Source organism: Callospermophilus lateralis, chromosome 4 (assembly GCF_048772815.1).
Source record: "Callospermophilus lateralis isolate mCalLat2 chromosome 4, mCalLat2.hap1, whole genome shotgun sequence".
Taxonomy (NCBI): Eukaryota; Metazoa; Chordata; class Mammalia; order Rodentia; family Sciuridae; genus Callospermophilus; species Callospermophilus lateralis.
In genome coordinates, this window is record NC_135308.1 from 68,720,211 (window position 1) to 68,729,295 (window position 9,085).

Consider the following 9,085-nt stretch of genomic DNA (forward strand, 5'->3'; position numbering starts at 1 on the left):
TAGAAATTTTAAAACTTAACTAAAATGTAAATATGACATATTAAAACATGTGGGATGCACCTAATATAGTTCTTAGTGGGAAATGTACATAGTCTTACATTAATTTATTAGGAGGAAAAAGAAAATTAAGCTGAAAATCAATAATCTTACACATTACTAAAATAGACAGCCAAAAAGAAAAGAGATAGGTAAATGTTCCCAAAAGGCTGTGTTAATTAACTTACTTTCCCTGTGACAAAATACCTGAGAAAATTAATCTAAAGGAGGAAAGATTTATTTTTCCTTATGGTTTCAGAGGTTGCCGTCCTTGGTCACTTGGCCCAGTTGCTTTGGGCATGTGGTAAGGTGGACCTTCATGATGGGACCATGTAGTAGAGCAAAGCTGCCCACCTCATGGGGACCAGGATGCAAAAAGAGAGACAGGGAAGGACCAGGGTCCCAATATCTCCTTCAAGGGCATCCATGTCCCTAAAGACCTAACTTCTTACCACAAGGCCCACCTCCTAGAGGCTCTACCATTTCGCAGGCACTTTAGGACATGCACTTTTGGGGTAGTGTAAGGCCCAAACCATATCACAGGCATTTCATTAGAGAGGCTATTCAATGCACTTAATCATCAAGGGCAGCAAATTGAAACTCATTGGTATGCCAGACACTGGCCAAAATGATTCAATTACTTATTTTTTTTTAAAAGACTCATTATACCAAGCATCAGCATATTGAACAACTAAAATTCTCATTCACTGCTTTCAGGAATATGAATTTATATAATCACTCTGCAGAGTAGTTGTTAGTATGCACATATTTTAGATGAATATAGGCACACTCACCAGGCCTACATTCCCACCCCTAGTAGAACCATGGTCACATGCCCAAAAGATGCAGACTAAAAAGTCCAAGGCAGGATTACTAATAGTTAAAAACTGAAAACTGTCCAAATGTTCCGCAGTAGCAGATTGGATAAATTGTAGCACATTTTACACAATAAAATACTGTCAAATAGTTAAAACAAACAGAATACTACTTCATACTACAAAATGGATCTCACAAGCACAATATTAAGAAAAAGAATTACCAAGCAAAGAACATTAATTAATAACCATACTTATTTAATTATGAAAAATGAATCTGTGATTGTTTTAGGGGAGGAAGGTAGACGGGGAGGAGAAAGGAAGGACTTTTTGGGTATGAAGGATGCCCTATCTCCTGGGCTGGGTGGTAGTCATGTGAGTATTAATGTTGAGATAATCCATCCACACAGTCTTATAAACTGGGTGCTTACCTCTCTGTGTGATATGATTGAATTAAAATATTTAATTTTTTCAAAAAGTTGTTAAACCCAGATGTGTCCTAACCTAAAGGTACAGATAATCCTTATGGTATAGAAATTATTTCAGAGCAGAGGAAAAGTTTGGAAAGATATAAAACTCATTTTAAAAGTCAAATATAATCCCAATAACAACATTTGACCAAAATAATTATTATAAGCCATCTCCCAAATGAACTAGAGGCAAAATCCTAAATAAAACACTAACAAGTCAAATCCAAACATGTAATACAAGAATAACATCTCATGACCGATAAGATTTATCTCAGACATGCAAAAATGATTCAACACTGGGAAGATGATTTAGATATTTATACCACAAGGGGGGAAATTCTAAGTTAAAATGGAGAATACAAGGAAATTTTCTCCAGTTTAAGTGGGTTATTGATGAGAAATGGTGTAAACCTGAAGTCTTACCCATTAAAATCAGGAACAAATGAAGGTCACTTTGATTACTGTTATTCAAATTTTTATTGGATGGTCCAGACAGGTCAGAATACAAAATGAATGAGTTAAAATTGTTTGAAAGGAAAAGACATAACTATCTTTGTGTTCTGATTACCTCATTACCTACCTTGAAAATCTAAGGTAACATTTTTTAATTATTAAAATCAATAGATCTCAAATAATGCTTGATAAACATCAATACACAATAATCATTTGCTTCCTTATCATTCAGCAATAATCAATTAGAAAATCTAATGCCACTTACTACAGAGAAAATACCCTTAAATACCTAGTCATGTACTCAATAGGAAAGAGGACTTACATGTTGAAACTATCATTTTTTGCTGAAGAATAAGAAAACGATTTGCATAGAAGTATCTGAATCATGATGAAAAAAGTTCTATTTTATAGTCAATTTCCCAAATTAATTTTTTAAAATCCATTGAAAATTACAACAGAATGTTTAATGCATCTTTACAAACTGACTCTACAATTAATCAGGTAGACAAAATAACAAAAAGAAGTGAGACTACTATTTTTTTGGTGCTTCTTTTAATTAGTTACACATGGCAGAGATTGCACTTTGACATTTCATACATAAATGGAGTATAACTTCTCATTCTTCTGGTTGTACATGATGCGGAACCACACTGTGTAGTCATATACACACATAGGGTATAAATGTCTAATTCATTCTACTATCATTCTGCCTAATTCAACACTATTCTTTGAATTCTTCCCTAATAGCCCCCTCCTTTATTGTGAATTAGCCCCCACATATCTTAGAAAACATTCAGCCTTTGGTTTTTTAGGATTGGCTTATTTTGCTTGGCACGATATTCTCTAGCTCCATCCATTTACCGGCAAATGCCATCATTTCATTTTTCTTTAAGGCTGAATAATATTCCATTGTGTATATATACCACATTTTCTTTATCCATTCATTTGTTGAAGGAAACTGTTGGTTCCATAGTTTAGCTATTGTGAATTGAGCTGCTATACACATTGATGTGGCTACATCACTGTAGTATGCTGATTTTGAGTCCTTTGTGTATAAACCAAAGAGTGGGATAGTGGGGTCAAATGGTGGTTCCATTCCAAGTTTTCTGAGGAATCACCATACTGCTTTCAGTAATGGTTGCACCAATTTGCTGTCCCACCAGCATTGTGTGAGCAAGACTATTTTTACAAAAATAAAATAGTACAGTAGATGCTCCCTAGGAAACCATGACTAGTATCCTAAAATGGGATGAACACTTGTTACATACCAGGCTGGTGCTGCACAGTTTCAAGTATTCTCCTGTTTTATGCATATAAAATCTATTACAATTGGAACTCAAATATGGGTTGTCATTATGAAGTGGCTTTAATCCATAATTAATCCAGGAAGTCTCCATAGAAAGTGAACTTTAAAGATGGCAAGTTGGAAGGGGAATGGTGGATATAGGTAAAGGTTATTACAAAAAATGAGAGGGAGGGGCTGTTTCCATTCTCATTTTTTCATCATTCCATAAAGAGGAAACAGTTGATGGTGGGTTATGAGCCACTTGTAAGGAGTCTGGGTTCGCTAGTGGAAGTTAGGAGGAGGTGAGGACAAATGGTCACTCTCAAAAAGTTACAAGTTGGAGGTCAGCCTCAGAAACTGCAAGACCTAAGTAACTTGGTGAGACTGTGTCTCAAAATAAAAAAATTTAAAACCAGATGGAGATGTGACTCAGTGTTGAAGCATCCCTGGGTTCAATCCCCAGTAACAGAGAGAGAGAGAGGAAGTTCTCATTTTGGAGTGTTGAAACTGAGGACAACAAACTCAACATTCTGCCCAAGGGCACAAATCTGCCTAGAGTAATGCCAGGGAGAGGACTCAAAACTCCATCCTTTAAGCAATAGACATTCACCACTCCAGATGCATGCAGAAATCACTGCATCGAGGAGGGTTCTGGGAACTCTCAATGTGAATCCCAAACACCTTGCGAAATATCCTCTTTGGTCATAGCTGACATTATCTAAGGTTAAACAAGGCCATGAGGGATCCAGAAAGGATCTTGAAGAGATCCCTACTGTACTATTGTTCTTTGTAAAAATAGCCTTGCTCACACAATGCTGGTGGGACAGCAAATTGGTGTAACCATTTCTGAAAGTGGTATGGTGATTCCTCAGAAAACTTGGAATGGAACCTTCATTTGACCCAGCTATCCCACTCCTTGGTTTATACACAAAGGACTTAAAATCTCAAAGAGAGCCTGTAAAGTGATTGGCAATGACAGGCAAGAGGCATTCTGCCCTATCTGGATATATGCCACAGGAAAGAGACTCCCAGACTAACTGCACCACTCACTCCAGTGAAGTCTCAGGAATGATCTGTGTCATCCCTTAAGAGGACTTGACAACTCACCTCTAAGATCTCCTCTAAAACTACATAAGGTACCATTTCAGACATACAAAAAAAAAAAAAAAAACTGTGAAAATAGTTCAAAGAATACTTAGATGCTCTTAGACCATATTTCTCAAAGCTAAAATATCACTCCCTTTTGCTTTATTCTTTTCTTACTCTTTCTCTCTCTCTCCCCCACACTCCCTGTATGTGTGTGAACTGTGTGAGAGCGAATTACAGATCTAATGTCCCTTCACCCCTAGACATATTTTTTTCCCTAAAAACAAGACGTTCTGTAAGACTATTGTGGTACAACTATAAAAAACAAGAAATAAGCATTGACCTCAATGCTGGTATTTACACTACAGGCTTTATAAAAACTTTACCAACTTCCCAGTGTCCTTTATTGCAAAAGAAAATCCAGGTTCATATTGCATTAATTTAGTCTCCCTGAATCTGGAACAGTTGCTCAGTCTGTGTTTCATGCCATGGGCATGTTCTCAAATACAGTCCAGCTCTTCTGTAGATTATCTTTCAAGTTGGGATTGTTTTATGTTTCCTCATGATTAGATTATGCACCTTTGGCAGAAACGCCACAAAAAATTGATGTGTTCTTAGTGCCTCTCACATCAATAAGTGCATCAGGATGTCAATTTGCCTCCTCACTGGTGATGTAAACTCTGTTAGCTCAGTTAAGACAACATCTTCCAGACTTCTCTATTGCAAAGTGACAACTTCCCCCCAATAAGTGTTTTATGGGAAGAGACTCTGAGATTATTTCTGACATGACTCAAAGTTTTATGATCGGTGGATGTTCCTCACCTAAATCAATTGTTATTATGATGGTTGCCACGTGGTGACTTTCTAATTCAATAATTTCTTCTCTATTAATTAATTGGCTTTCCACCATAGGGAAGAGTTTATTTTCTTTCTCCCTCATGCATTCACTTACATATATGGATGGGTGGATTCTTACTTTTAATGGGTTATATTTCTGGCTATTATTTTGTTTTGGTGGGGTTGGGTACTAGGGATTGAACTCAGGGAACACTGATCCACATCCCCTGCCCTATTTTGTATTTTATTTAGAGACAGGGTCTCACGGAGTTGCTTAGCGCCTCACTATTGCTGAGACTGGCTTTGAACTCGCAATCCTCCCACCTCAGCCTCCTGAGCTGCTGGGATTACAGGTGTGTGCCATTGTTCCCTGCTATTATTTGTATCTCGATGCTCAAATTGTCCTAGATTCTCTAAGACAATGTTTAATATTGTATGAGAAGAAAGGGTTGAGAAATATGCACTTGTAAACACACTGGATTATTTTTTGAGGTTGATGCTTAAATTATAAATCAAATACGGAATACTGCCTAAGACTCACCAAGGCAAGAGAGCCCACGGTTGAGTGCTCAGTTCTCAGGGAAAAAAGGACTAAACACTTTTGCATTTTGTAGAGATAAAGCAACTATTTGAAGAGGGTGACTCTTGAGGACAGCTAAGTCCCTGAATCGCAGGCTCCTCTCGGACAGATGGCAGGTTTAGAGTTTCCTCTGTTTCACTCGGGTCTTATCTGAAGGTTATTTATTTAACCTTTTCTGCAAGCTGAGTCTGATCAGTCATGCTACTCTCCCATTCTCAAATTTATTCTGACTATATCCGTTTGGTTTTATTTTTCCCTTCTGCTCCCCTTTCATACTCTCCTCCAGCCAGCAGGAAATACAGCCCCTGGCTCTCGCTGGGATGCTGAATGAATTATTTGAAAATAGTTTCTTCAGGCATGAAGGATGGCATTTAAGGGCTTGTTCATGGGGACATGGGACCCTCACTGGGTAGAAGGATCTAATGTAGTCTACCTAGTTGCAAATTGTATGTCCCTTGGGTTGGACAGAATTAATAGAGTCATTCACTCTCCATCCTTACCCCTAAACTTCAGCTAAATCTCCATGTATATTGGTTTAGGCTGATAAGGAACTGTTTTCTTCTTAAACTGGGCTCCTTTAAGGAAATAATAGGATGCCTAAAAAAACAGCTTGAAAAAAATTATATAATCTCAAAGTCCCTTCCCATAAAACACTTATTACAATGGGGAAAATTATCATTTTGCCACAGTCTAGCCACGCACTGACTTAACATCTTCAAGCTGAGGCACAGCACAATTGGTCCTAGGGGTTTGGGGTAACCTGCATTTTCTGCACTCTCAGGACAGGCTGAAGAGGTGGGGCACCCGAGATGCAGCAGCCTCCATTCCGCTCAGTCACCCTTGGAAACTCAGCTTCAGGACCTGGCATTACAGGAATCTGCCCAGTGTCCTTTGAGGAGGCCATGGAAGTCTGCAGTTTACTGGTGACATTTAGATGTCCCTCTGAAATGCTAATGAAGAGTTTATTTCAGAATTGCTTCCCAAGTTCTCAGACTGTTCATGCAGCCCTCCCTCTGAAGGCCAGAGACAACAACACTAAACAAATGGCTTCAAGTCCCCAGAAAGGAATTATTGCCTTAGTTGAAAGACTTCCAGGGAAAGCAAGTCTAGTTCTTCTCCATGCCCCATTCTGCTCAGTCGGTTCTCTGGCAGCCAAATCACTTTGTTTCATCTAACCACCTCTCTCCAGCTGATTTTAACCTAGTTTCCAGCTCATCGCCCTTCTCAAAGTAAGTGTCCATGAGTTCTCTCTCCTTTCATTTTATTCCTCCCCTCTTGGAGTCAGGGGGAAGGCGGGGAAGACAGGAGCGAAGGAGAACATGGAAGCTGACGTGTCTCAAGGGCAACTAGTGTAATTTCCGCACCCAGTTCCCTCACTCAGTCCTCACCAGAAGTGGGGTCACTCTGGAGAGTCTGAGGCCCGAAGAAAATCAGTGGTTTGCCAGAGCTCCTCGGTTCAAGCTCCTTACCCTTCCTGAGCTGCCTTGAGAAGCTGGAAGGACTGGCTTGGCCATGGAATCTCTGCTCTTGACTTTCAGCACATCTTATAATTGCTCTGAACATGTTTTCTCAACAACAAAATAGGGAGTGTATGTGTGTGTGTGTGTGTGTGTGTGTGCGCGCGCGTGCGCACGCGCGCACGCGCGTGCACACACATGTATGCAGATAGACCCATATATATATGTGTGAGATACATGCACATATAAATTCTCATTTTATTGTTAAGAAACAGGTTCAGAGAAATCATATGACTTACTGATAGCCCTAAGAAAATCCTTTCTGGGAGAAATAAATGTGTATATATATGTATATATAATTTCATAAAGGCTTGTTCCCAGCCCTTATGAAACTTGAATCTGATGATGTCATACCCCCAGTTTAAGAAACAAAACAAAACTATATATACATACATACACCATATATACATATATATAATATATGTCATATATAAGGGGGATAAATACATACAGGTAGGCATAGATTTAGATACAGATATAGACACAGGTAATAGATCCATCTCCTTATCTGCAGAGTCTCCATTCTTTTCTCCCCACACTGTAACCAACCCACTCCAATTTGCTTTCCATCTCATCAGGCTAGGACACAGCTTTCACTGACACCATTGGTGACTTTCACGTCGCTAATTCCCAAGGATATTTACAATCCTCACTCCTTTTAAACTCTTAGGCATTTGACCCCTTTCCTTCTTAGAGTTCTCTCTTCACATGACTCTCCCCACCATTACCTCCTGACTCTCTTCTAGTATCTTGGCTGCTACTTCCCTCTCCCCTTTAGACCCTCTGCCCCCGCCCCCATCCAACAATCACATAATGGACTTCATTAAAAAAAATTCCCTTCTCATTTTGCATTCTCATGACAGGTGATCACTTCATTTCCCCATAAAAAGATGAGTGTAAATTTTTTTTATAAATTTTATTTATTTTAATATTTATTGTTTTAGTTCTCGGCAGACACAACATCTTTGTTTGTATGTGGTGCTGAGGATCGAACCCGGGCCGCACGCATGCCAGGCAAGCGGGCTACCGCTTGAGCCACATCCCCAGCCCGAGTGTATTATTTTTGTTGTAAGTCTAGACCTTTTCTTCTATTGTCATATCTATATTTAAATCCAACTTGATTCATCTACCTACAAAAGCACCTTGAACTTGAAATTCCAAAGCCTCACCTCAGACTTTTTCCTCCTAAAACAGTTCTTTCCCATTGTTTCCAACCTCAGTGGACAGCAATATCATGCATGCTAAAGGCACTGAGCTCTGTTCCCAGTCCTTATGAAACTTGAATCTGATGTTATCATACCCTACCCCCGCCGTTTAAAATCTTGAGTAGCTTTCTTAATGAAACCCCAAATCCTTAACACAGTCTGCTAGTCCTCCCCTCCTGACCTATCTGGCTCTTCTTCTTCTTCTGACTCTGTCTCTGAACATTCTGTGTCTGCCTCCTTTCATGGACATTTTGCACATATTGTTCCTGTATCCATGAACCCTCCCTTTCCTTTGCCTAGGTGACTTTTACCCCTGTGTTTGTCAGAGTTCATCTCAGTTGCTCCCTCCTCAAGGAAGCTTTTGTGATTTCCTGGACCTAGATGAATCCACCTGTCCTATGCTTTCATTGCATTAATTATAGTAGAAATTTTCTTAACTAGTTTCTACGTAACTGATTTCCCAGATACGGCAACTGTATCAATCACTTTAATTTTCCTGTTAAAAAAAACAACACCTGAGATAACTTAAAAAGAAGGAAGGTTTGTTTTGGCTCACGGTTTTGAAGGTTTCCACGCATGGATGGTTGGTCTTATTGCTTTCGCCTGTGATGAGGCAACCCATCATGGCAGGAGCACAGGTAAAACCACTCATCTCATGGCTGGGATGCAAAAAAGAGAGCAGGAGGAAGGAGTGGGGTCCTACGGTCCCCTTCAAGAGCACAGCTCCAATGACCTGACTTCTTCCTACTAGGCCCCACCTCCTAAAGGTCCCCCCACCCAATAGCACCATAGGCTGGGGAC